Source organism: Coturnix japonica, chromosome 1 (assembly GCF_054131305.1).
Source record: "Coturnix japonica strain WE chromosome 1, WE-NBRP24, whole genome shotgun sequence".
NCBI classification, from domain to species: domain Eukaryota; kingdom Metazoa; phylum Chordata; class Aves; order Galliformes; family Phasianidae; genus Coturnix; species Coturnix japonica.
In genome coordinates this window covers 138,279,361-138,292,290 of record NC_140663.1, presented here as the reverse complement: position 1 = coordinate 138,292,290, position 12,930 = coordinate 138,279,361, and positions in this window count along the sequence as shown.

Genomic DNA, 12,930 nt, shown 5'->3' with positions numbered 1-12,930 from the left:
CAAAGAAACCTGTTCTAGCAGTAGTGAGTTAAGTCTAATTACTAGTATAATATTCCAGTGTTACTTGTGGCCATTTATTCTAAATCAAAGTGGGTGAACTAAAGCACTCTATAGTTCACTTACTCTAATTTAAGTTTTGAGACAAGAAATATATTATACCACTACTTTCCAAAGAAAGTAGTTCAGTTCTTTTTCCATCACATATATCTTCATTATTTTCTAAAACAATTCAGGTTTTTTCATTTTTAACTTAATATGGACATTTGAGGCCTTACGTCACCCTTTTGAGAATGGTTCTTGTGACGCAGAAGTCCATATCATTCTCAATCAAGAGCCAGAGACAGAAAATGTTTCCTATTGCATTTCAAATAGCAGTATTTGTCTGTGATTACATGACTGAATTATACTAAATGAGGTTAAATTGCTGTGTTAAAATCACTATTCAAACAACTCTCAAGTAGCATAAACACTTATTTTTTTTTTCTGTTAAATAGTGTTTTTGATCTTTCATTGACTGTATTGACAAAGTGTAAGACTGTTGCTTAAACCTAAGCACTTTAGAGCATTCAGGACACTGCATTTTATTTGTTTTGCCTTCACATTACTTTGGATGGAGATGTATCTCTTATTAATACGGACCTGAACAGCTACATTGTTGAAACTTATAGCATCTCAGGTGACACTGTGAATCTATTTCCATTGCACCTATATTTCCTTTGTCTTGAAGCTTAAACATGAGCTTAGCTGGGAATGCCTACACTGAACATGAATTTAATTTTGAAACAGAAACGATCCCATTTTAAATAATTTAAGCTGTACTTAATCAAGGTTTCTCTTTTAAACCCCTTAACAGGTAACCTGCTGTATAACTATCTGAAGTTTCATGAAATTGACTGACTAGTTTTTGAGTCTGAACTTGCTTCTTTAATTTAAGAAATTCAATTTGCAATTAAATTTCTACATATCAAAGATATTGCCACTTATGGAATGTATCTGAGTTAAGATTCTTCACAGAAATAGTTTAAAGGAGTGTCAGACACTATTTCAAAAATGCTTCATTTGTTTCATCATTTAAGGGCAATGAAGTGTTAGAAGAAGGATTATGTATAAAACAGTTTTCTGTGTGAAATTTAGTTAAATCAGTCACAGAAATATTTGGAAGACTGATGTTAGTGTTCTTTTAACATAACATCAGGGTAATATTCACACTACAGTCATTACCATTTTTTTTGTTGTTGTCCCACCCTCTGCTTTCTTTTTAACTCATTAAGCATCTTCTACCGGCACACTAATGTTAGTATGTTAATTTGTGATTTTTTTATTTTTTTTTTTAATATACTTACAGAAGTCATTTCCAAATCACTTCTATCACTTTTGGCATAATTTTCCCCTCATGACCTCTACAAATCCTGCCAAACTACAAATCTTAATATTAATAAGTGTAAAGCGATCACTGTACTCCCTAATTCCTGAGTTTCTAAAAGCTGTATTGATTTCTTGCATGATTTAGAGTGGCCAATGTGGCTGTTATTCAAACTAGATTGTGACAATATATAGGATGCATTTTATTGGCTGATTAAAATAAAGTATCCTCCCATCAAGTGTATCAGAGAAAGGAAAGAAAAAGGGGGTAATAAACTTTCTACCAGCTGTTGCTGGGCAACCCCGCAAAAAAATCTGTTTACAGCATTTCCTAATTGTACATCACAGTAGCCCAAGAGAGTAGGAATAGATCCACTGGCTGGTCTGCAAATTGAGTATTAATCTATATTTGGAAATGTATCTTAAAATATGCTTTATAAATACATTCTAAGAATGTATAACCATGACAACTCTCCCCAGCACACTTATCTCTCTTCTGCATTTGAAGAAGCAAAGGGAATCTTTGATCTTCTTTCAGCTACCCCATCTGTTTGATCTTCTTTCCTCATTTATTTTGTCTGCTTCAGTCCTCAAACTTTTACAGATTTTTGTTCTTCTGGCAGATCCTTTTCAGGCTCTTAAGATTTAAATTACTTCAAAATTCAGCTATTTTTATTCTTAATAATATTTAGGGTTTGTAGGTTATAATTTGTATGAATGTATGTGTTAAGTTCTCCAGTTTATTTATTTATTTTCCTGAAGCACTCCTGCCACTTGTCAACTTCCCTTATGTGCTTTGGGTTTATACTTTCACCTTCACTCTGCTGCTTGACAGAATTGGCATACCTGATCTAATCAAAATTGGAGGGTTATGCAGGAAGTCTAAGGAAACAATGCTGTTTATAAGAGAGGATTTAAATCTTTTATTATTTGTTCTTCTAAGACTTTAGGAAATAATGAAGAGCATGTATGAGTTAGAAACATTATTAAGAGAAGTACATAATGGTAATTGGAAATACAGCTTGATATACAGTTTGGTATTGAATTAGGAAATACTGTAACTTACAAAATTCAGTGTTGTTCTCATGTAGAATGTAAACAAAGATATTCAAAAATGGTGATCCATTTTTAAACACCACTGACCTTTCCAAGAATTGTGTTTGGCACTGGATTTAATTCTGTGCTTTCTTACACCGTGACTTTCTATAATATATGCAAGTATAGAAAGAAACAGATTAATGTAGGCATATTCACTCATTATTCATCAGCTAGACATTTTCTGTTTCTGAGTAATCTCCAAACTGATTTCTTGCTAATAATAATAATAATAATAATAATAATAATAATAATAATAATAATAAATTTAAAAACAACAGCAACAAAAACTAAACACTTCAACATTGAAGATTCTATGTATACACTAAATTGTGTTCTAAGTGGAAGTGGACCAAACAGACGTAGCAATTTTTTACAGATAATTACTGTTGGCTAATATACTGATACTATTAAAATAAGATTTTTACAACTCTACTTTACATTTTTGAATTTCCAGCTTACAACAGAATGCATCTTGCTGCAGTTTGCCTGGCAGATGGAAAGTGACTTCCATTTTTTAAAATTTATTCAAAAAATAAATTTATCTTTTTAAATAATTCAGGCATGAACACTACATCCTATACGTGGTTATAAAATTCATGCCTTTCCTGTATATTAATATTTATTTTAATTTGAATCACTGCTTAAATTCCCATTTGATGTTGAACTACAATGAAAAACAGTTATTTCCCTTCTCCAATGAGAGAATTTAATTAAGCAATCTTTCACCAGATTTCTGAAATTTTCTCGGATCATTGTTATTTGAACCAGCAGTTTATCTTTTCTGTGGCTACTCTGAACAGTAGGTGAAAGAATAAAAATTGCAATTTAGCCTTAGTTATCAAGAAAAGAATTTTTTTCCTAGAAGAAATAGCCTGCAAATAATGCAAAAATAAAATATAAAATAAAATAAAATTTAGGGACACCATAACCATGTAATAAAATTAATTTGTTCATTACCTAGTCTCAGAAATGTACTAAGAGACAATGAATGAGATTATGTGTTTCATGCTCTTTGCAAAGCATTGCCAAAAAAAGGAGCACTCCTCTGTGAGAGGTGATAGTGACAGTCTGTGAGTCCCAAGAGGGCATACTGTAACTATGGAAAGCAGCTGTTTATTCAGGAGGGACAGATTTTAATACTCCAGAGAAATCAGACTAACTGGAAAATGATAGATAATTGAGAGAGGAGAAAATAAACATAAAAGAGAATGATATTTATGAAGTTGAATTTTTATTCTAGAAAAAGAAAAATATTGCTCTGTAACTGGGTAGTATTGTGATATACATATATGTGTATGTGTCATACCACCATTAATATATATGTATATATTAATGTATATATGTATATATTACTGGTGGTATGAAATTGTTAAGTGGAATTATACATCTCTCTTCAAAACCTATAAATCAGCCTTGGCTGAGTACAGAAGGAAAACAGTGGAGAATCTTTGCATAGAACTCTAGACATATATCTGTCTTAAATCAAGATGAAATTTATTAGTACTACATCATTTTCCTAGCAAGAAAATCAGGTGCCTTCTGAAACAGCTTTGTGTAAATGTGGTGATCATGGATGTTTGGAGGAAATGAAGCAATCTAATCAACACCACAGCTGAGGGTGGTTGTAGAGTTGGAGGCATTATGATCCTTATATCCAGTGTTCTGGTAAACACATAAATTCTTTTTTTCAAAATACTTTTGAAATATTTCAAGGGGAAAAAACAACAACAACAAACAAAACACCAAAAAACAAACAAACAACAAACAAAAGTTGTTTAATTCACTCAGTCATTTGTTAAAATTGTTGGGGAAAAAAGTGTACTCCCCACAAGCACTTGACTAACTCAACAGAGTAGTCAGGAATCCAATTTTATTCCACTTCTAACTAGCTAAAACAATGTAGAACTGAAAAAAAATTAAAACAAGAACAGCAGAACAGAGTAAAACATCCCTGTTTCTTTCTGCCTGCCTAAGCATACTGTAATGGAACTAATCTGACATTTTTCTGAAGTTAAGTGCAGTGAAGCACGCTGTAAGTTTGTTTCTCATTATGCAGTTTGAAATGAGATAGTGAAGCACTTTGTTCTTACTTTGAAGAAAACTCTGAGAGTACATAAAACAACTGGCAGATTCTGGCTTATCATACTTTTTGGTTAATTTTTTGCTAAACTACACAATCATAAAAAGATAGAAACAATATAACAGGAGTCTTAACTATTTTAAGTGATGATCCTGTTTGCTTATTTCTGGATTTAATTTAAAGAAAGCAGTAGAAATAACATCTTAACACAGCATTTTGCTAACAGCTGAAAGTATCACTTCGATTACTTAATTGTGGCACATATTCAAAATAGTATGTGGGTGTCTGATAAGGCAGTTGAAGTAGTACTGAATATGAAGAAGAGTATATGAATCTGGCTTTATAAGAAAAATAAGTAAAAAAAAGTTGTTGCTCCTACACATCCTTGTCATAAGATTGTGTATGTTTTTCAAGAAGTATTTCTCATATGTGTATACATGTGTACATGTATACATATATAACTGCCCTTCTGTATTTATTTCTATATGCATTGCAGAAGTGTTATCAGATAGAATGGTTTACATGGCAGTAAATACTGCATAGTTTTTCATGTCACAGAAATAGAGTTAAATAGGGTACTGACAAAAGTATTGGCAAGGTTGTCTCAGATATACAGCTAAATCTTAAAAATGTTTAATTAGCATAACAGCAAGAATTGTAGTTAGAATTTGGAGTAATATGACATATATAATGTAATATAATATGTCTGTCATGGTTCTGATGCTGTTGCTGTCAATATTCTACATCATAACATCATGTGCAGTATGAATCATTAATTGAGGGTATAAATAGTGGAATCATGTACAAAGGGAGAAGGGTGAAAGAGAAAGTAAGTTTATGTTTATAACTGAACGATACGGATTGGTAAGGGAAAGTTATATGGTATTAAAGGTGTTTCAATGGGACAAACTGTTTTGATGGTATAAGAAAGTGTAATAGAGGGTATGTGGAAGTGTAATAAAGAGTATGTGAAAGTGTAATAGAGGGTATGTGGAAGGGTAATAGAGGGTATGTGGAAGTGTAATTGAGGGTATGTGGAAGTGTGGAAGGTTCATGCTCCAGTTCCGTGGAATGGCAGGTCTCGAGGACTCAGCTCTCAGAGGAGAACTACATATTCCAGAGGACATCACGGCCAGAGATGAATCACCGGAAGGAGGTCGTATATAATCTCGCTCCAAGGCTGGAACGCTCTCTTCTTCTTCTCTCGCTCTCTGCGTGCCAGCTTTGTCGTCTCTGCGCTTCAGCCCTATCGCCTAGAGTAAACAGTAGGCCTCCCGGTTTTTGGGGATTTTCTCTCTCTCTTTCTCTCTCTCTCTTTCTCTTTCTCTTTTGTTTGATTTATTAGCCTCAATTATATTGTACTATATTATGTTATCTTGTATTCCAATATCATATTTAGTAAAATAAATTTCCTTCTTAGATTGCTGTCCCTGTTTTTGTCCATTCCCCTCTTTCCCTTCATTTCTGGGGCAATGGCCCCTGTCACGGGCACAGGTAAACCTAAGTAACCCATGACAATGTCTAAACTATGAAGAACTTTACAAAAATGCTTCAATATCACTATTTCCATTTTACAGAAAATGAGGTATGAAGTGGTGAAGTGTCTTAGGAATGAGAGATAGAACAAGGTAAATAGAACAATTCAGTGCAAAACTACTTTGTGCCTTGATAGCTATTCACTCAGTTCCTGCCATAACTTTTAAAATTGATTGCAACTAGTCTTAAGTATTATACAAATTTAATCTTATTCCCTTAATATCGCTTACACATTTTAAAAGATAATTAGACTGACTAATTACAGAGTTGCAAAACATTTTTTAAAATAGTTAATCAAAATTAATTAATCGCAACCTCACCAGTGTTGATTTACTTTCCCTATCATAGAATCATAAAGTCATAGAATTATTAAGGTTAGAAAAGACCTCTAAGATCATCCAGTCCAACCATCATTCTATCTCCACTGTGCCTAGTAACCATGTCTCTCAGTGCCACATCCACGTGGTTCTTGAATGCCTCCAGGGACAGTGATGCCACCAACTCCAAGGGCATCCTGTTCCAGTTCCTCCATACTGGAGGTCAGACTAACAGCCATAACCTATCTTGATTTTAAAAATTCAAAAACCTCGGAATGTGTAGCTGCAATTGCCTCAATGTTCTCTTCCTAATGGAAGACACTAACTGATTTGACTACGTAATTTCCTGAGTTGGTACCGGACAATTTGGGAATATAATTATGTACAAAACCCTGCTAAATATCCTCTGCAGGAGCTTTAGCTCTATAACCATAATCTATATAAGAATGTCTGCTAGATGCTTCAGAAATCCATTACTTCCTGTAATAACATGGACGCACAGGACCTACAGAATATTCATTCCAGAGAAAACTACACAGGTTCTTAGTGTCTACTCCTGTTAATACATCTTGTCATCAAGAAATAAGCAGCTGCTATGATATAATAATATGAAAATGAATATCTGACTTCAAACAGAAATTTCTAATATTTTAGTCTACATCAAGATGCAAGCAGTTCTTCTTCACTATGATACACAACCAACCTTCAATTTTCTCTCCACAGATCCCAGCATATATACTTAAGCCACTAAAATCTATGAAACAATGGCTCAGTTCAAATGTTCTTTGTTTTTAGGAAAACAGTAAATTAGATCTTTCAAGTATGAGAAACACATGATGCTTTTAACAATATCTACATATTTCAAGGCTAAGAATGGTGTTTTGTCAGAAATACCTACCTGAGCTGCATTTTAATTGGATCTATAGACAGAATATATTTAGTAATAAGCTTTTCCTAGGCAGATGTTACTAAGTAAACAGTTTTGTTTGAATTTCCTTAAGATTTTTGACCACTGTTAATTTTTATTATGAGGCGACTTCAGGCATAAGTTCAGCTTTTCCATTATAAGTGACACACGCTCTCTCAGTGTCTCACTGCTTGGCAGTGGGTGTGGGTGTGCTTCCAAGACTTGTGCCTTCTGTTTCAAAGTAGGCTTCTCAGTCTTCAGAAATCTTTCTCTCTCTTTCTCTTACTTTACTTATTATCCTCAGTTTCAACTAGATTGTATTATATTGTGCTGTCTTGCATTCCAATATCATAGTTAGTAAAATAATGTTTCCTCTTTAGGTTGTGTTGCTGCTCTGTTTGTTTTCTTGAGCCTATCTCCCATCTCCCTATGCCTTCCTTCCCATTTTTTTGGAGGCTGGGGGCCCATGGACATACTGTCCCCCTGTTACAGACATAGATTGATCTAGATAACTCCATGACACGAACAAAGGACTGGATCACTGGATCACCTCTCCAAGAAAATACTTTACATGACTTTCCACCCTCACCCTCCCTCCCCCCCTACTCCTCCCAACAGATAATTCCACTTACAGATAAAAGAAAATAAAACAAAACATACTGTACAAATTTATTGGATGTCCCACTATTTCTTTCTTAAATTTATTGACATTCGCAATCACTCGTTGTGTGACTTTTTTATGCCCAATTTTATTTTTCTTCCTCACAGATCCCACTTGTGTTCAGCAAATTACAGACATAATGTGCTTCCAGACTCCAACAAAATGTGTCAATACACAAATTGACTATACCTTTGTTATTCATTTTCTAATGGCCTCTTACTTTGAAATCTATACACAGTGTTCTGCACATACTTTCTGCACAGGACATTTAGGGAATGCAATAAGACACAGTCATACTATTAAAAAGAGTCATAATTTCTGTTGTGAGTTTCTATTATTATTATAAAATGACCACATTACCTAGAAACATATTAATTTTTCACATTTTTAACCTTCAGGTTAAAAATATCTATGTCATTTTGACCTGTGTTGAAACTGAGTTGCTGTGCTTTTCTAATTTTTATTTTCTCCTATCTCACCAACAACTAGACCTCATGGAAGAATTTCAAAGATGCTGAATACCTGTACTTTCTACTGATAACAAATTACAGATCACTGGGACTTTTTCTTACCATATAATCCCTTTAAGTCTAATTTTTCCATGTCTTATTTAACCAGGTTAGCAGTTAAGACAAAAGATAGTGTAAATGGTGATGGGCAATATTTCACAGAATTCAAAATGTAAAATATACATGAGAAACATGAGTGCATATTGAAGTCTTAACAAAGTTCGTATGGTACAAAAGTAATTTCCTGCACATTATCTTTGCACCACAAGGTAACAGTGAGAAGTATAATCTTTTCAGTTCTCTCGATTAATCTTCCTAGAAATGGATAGAATGTCAAACTTATCAGGAAAACTACTTTCTGTAGTCTGATCTTTTTTAAATCAATAGACATTGATTTTTTTCCCTTCTTTTCCCGTTTTTCTACATCTCAATGTTTTCTCCCTAACAACTTTCAAAATTTCTTACCCTTTTAGGGTCTTGTACATAGTCTTGCTATAAATTTGTCTCCCGAATAAGATTTTTAGTCACATTCCTTTTCATCAATAAACAGAGTTCCCATTGAAAGTTTTGGGTTAAAAAAATCTCCCCTAATTTCCCAATTTTAAAAGGTGTACATAATTTACTATTAAGTGACAACTTACAAGTTCAGCAAGAACCATGAAACATGACTATGCTTTTATTTGGCTCTTCACTTATTTTGGATAAAGGTGTAAGTTTTTGGAAGCTAAAACTTGAGAATAGTAAGAATTTAGAAAGAAAATGAACAGCAACAGCAGAATAAAAAGGCATTAATACCAATTATTGTATAAAGATAATAAGTCAAATACAGATAAAATGTTGTCATATGAAACTTGACAGTTCTAAAGCACCAGAAGGAAGGTCTCCAAGAACTAACTTACATCAGTGATTTAGTCTTATTACTCTTTAGCGTTGGAAGATTAGTATAGATCATATCATATGAAAATTTGATTAACAGAATAGTGCCATTAAGAGTTTGAACAATGCAAGTGAAGATTTCTGCAAACTCTAGTATTCTGAAATTTGCTTTCAGTGGGCTCAATAAGAATTTTTGTATATACTCAGTAAATCAATTTTTCCAAAGTATAAACATGACATCTATGTCATCGCTGAATATCAAAACTCAATGGATTGCTACTAAATAAATTATTTTAATGTTTCTATTTTCTGTCTGATGAGTCTCTTTTATCTTGATTCTGTAATTTAATTGCTGAAATTACAATTTTCTTGTTCTAGTCTGTGAAAACTGAAGATTAAAGGCTGTTTGGAAACCACAGCCAGCCAAATATTGTGAAGTGTTACAGAGCATTTTCATTGAGACTTGAATAATACTAAAGATTTTTTAAAAATTAGCCAGTCTGCTGTAAATCTGGGAGTTATAGTCAGCAAGAACCTATATTAGTTAATTAATGTTTTAAGATGAAGGTTCCAGAATGTTACAGCAAAATAGAACAAACTCTCATAATTCTTGTTCTTTCTCTTGGACATGTATTTTAATTGTACTTATATACTGTAAGTACTATGTTTCATATTAGGTGCCAAAAAATAGTTCTATCTGCCATTGTGTGCTATATGGTTGATCTAACTCTTGGATTCCTACTATGGATAATATTTTAGTGACAATTTTCATATTGCTTGTAAAGCTGTTCTTCTAGATTGAGTCCTACAGGTGATCCCTCGTTCATTTCAGTGTTATTGAAAGAGAAATTTGTAAATTAGCTTTCAATGTCTTTATCTTCAATGCTGTGCTTAAAGAAGACAAACTGACAAATTCCATTAACTTTATTGATTGTAACTCACCTCGATCCATTTGAATTGAAGACTGAACTAAAGTGGCAAAAGTTTATCAGTTTGATACAGTTGTACACAGATGTAAACTCCAACCTTAATAAATCTATAATTCTATATCCAAGTCTCAGATATATTGCTTCATTCCAATCATTTCTAGTTTCTTCTCAAAAAATGTTATCAAGTATACTAGCATATACTGTGATAGACAAAAACATCTCCAGGTTAGTTTAGAAGAAAGTGAACAGTGGTTAGGGTTGTTTGTTTGCTTGCTTTTTTATAATGACAAACTGATTTTTATTCCGCTAGGACTCCTTTAAAGTTTATAAATACTGTGACAAAAGTCACTGACTGAGCAAGTAAATAAATGCATAGTTTTCTCATAGAACAGCCTTTTGACATTAGGACAATTCTGGTGTAAGTGGAGGATCAATGTGTTTTTGTTTTGTTTTATTTTGTTTTTTTCTCATGAATATTAGAGTTACATTTTTTGCAGATTGTGCCCAACAGCTCCTAAAGATGTGAATATTCTTTTTTGTTCTTCTGTCCTTCATTCACCCTGCTGTTTTTCTGAAAGACTAAAACCAAAACAAAACAAGAAACAAAACAACAACAGCAAATGCACCACTAATAACAACAAAACTCTTACCTTAGTTTAATGAAATTTCATGTTTGGATCCTGGTCACAAAGAATGACTGCCAGAAGACTGCCAAGAACAGAATGTGCAAAGCAGGTGGCTGAAGTCACATCAAATATCATTGATCAACTCCAAAGGAATGCTGAAGTCAACTAATATTTGTATCAGTCTGCCACAGCTGTGATTTATTATGGCTCTACTATTGCCAAGTGTAAATATTTATGAAAATAGGAAACAAAGTATTGCTAAAATGGGACAAAGCACAAAAGAAGTCAGGGATGGAGGAAAAAAAACCAAACAAAACAAAACAAAACAAAAAAAAACGAGCTACATTAAGGCATTGTACTTAAAATTGAGGTGATTGCAAATAAGAAATATAATCATTATTTTTTTTTATTATTTATTATTTATTATCTAGTTGTATCAGGAAAAAAAAACAAAATATGTATTGTTACTTTTTTAATTCCCTGTCGTTCCTTCTTCCTGTGAACTCTAGATATATAATTATAATCTACGATTCTTCAAATCTATCTTCAAATCATAGTCTAGATTAACTACTTTTTAATCCCTTCTAATAGTTATTTACATTTTCCAGTAAAAGGAACATCAAGTAATAAGTCATATAATGAAACGATTAAAAAAAAAAAAAAAGTTATCTTGTTATCTTACAATTTTTGTTTCAGTTATATGAAATAATTAGCATACTTTTCCATGTCTCTGAGAAAGTATTAGCCATTTGCAGATCTTAGTTGGAACAAGCTATAACATTTTTATCTCTTAATGCTTTAACTGTATTCATCACACAGTGAAAATAAAATACATATACAGAAGATGAGGAGGGGACATCTTTTCCAGAAAATAAATCCAGCTCAAATGAAGGAAGAAAACATTTGTATGGGGAAGTAAGGTCCATGAGTTTGAAATCTATTTGTACAGATAACCACTTTACCAGTAAAAATGCTATGGAGATATGCTTCAGGATGCAAGAGCGATGATACATATTTTTACCCTGAACATGAAGAGGTTCTTGTTTTCCCTGAAGCCTATGCAAAGCCTTTCTCTATTTTCTCTAATTTGAAAATTAGCACTGCAATAACAAAAACTAGTTTACTGATGAGACGATAATTATTTGGTTTTTTTTTCTGTTTTTGTTTGTTTGTTTGTTTGTTTGTTTTTAATTAATAATTATGCAAACAGATGGAATGTCATTTACTTAAACACTTCTCCGTGATTTTAGTTTCTTATCCAAATCCTAATAATTTTAGTCTGGAAGTTTCATTGACTTAAGTGGCACAAATAGGACTCTTTTTAACTTAGTGCTATTTCATATAGAAGTATAAGATGAAGTTAATTAATTCACAGGTGTTTTCTCTGACGAAAGCATGCTATTCTGGCAAGACTCTTCTGCTCTGTTCTGTTATTGCCTATTAGCTATTGTTTTCAATGTTCCCAGAAACTTCAATTTTTTGGACCAGTTTCCAGGTGCTTATTATTTATTCAGACTTTTCCCAATTAGGTTAAGAATTACCTCAAGCTGAAATTTTGACAATGTTGAGTATATTTTTAACTTCTGGCAAGAAGCACTTCAGCTACTGCATGAAGCTATGTAAAAATGCATTATATTTGAATGTTAATAGAATTCTGGCAATCTGTTCCTTAGAATGCTGTTATTACACCAAACCTCAGGATAGGAACTTGAAATTTGGCATTGAACTGACTTCTGCATAATGGATTTCCTTTTTTCCATTCCTGTGAAAATCTGTCCTTGTATGACCTACTTACGAGCTTCAGAAAGAGTGGTATGCACATTCTTAGTAGAGATTTTTTAGAGATTTTAATTTCTGAAAGCTTGACTAAGTATTCTAAAGCCTCCCATACCTGTTAGAAATGTCTGAACAGCCACCTGCTATCTAGCCAGTTATTACAGGTGTAAGTCCGTTATCTTCCCTCTAGAGATCCTTCTGGGTGAAAGAAGAGAAACTAGGAAAGAAACCGAAGGCTCATCCTTTTTGTGCA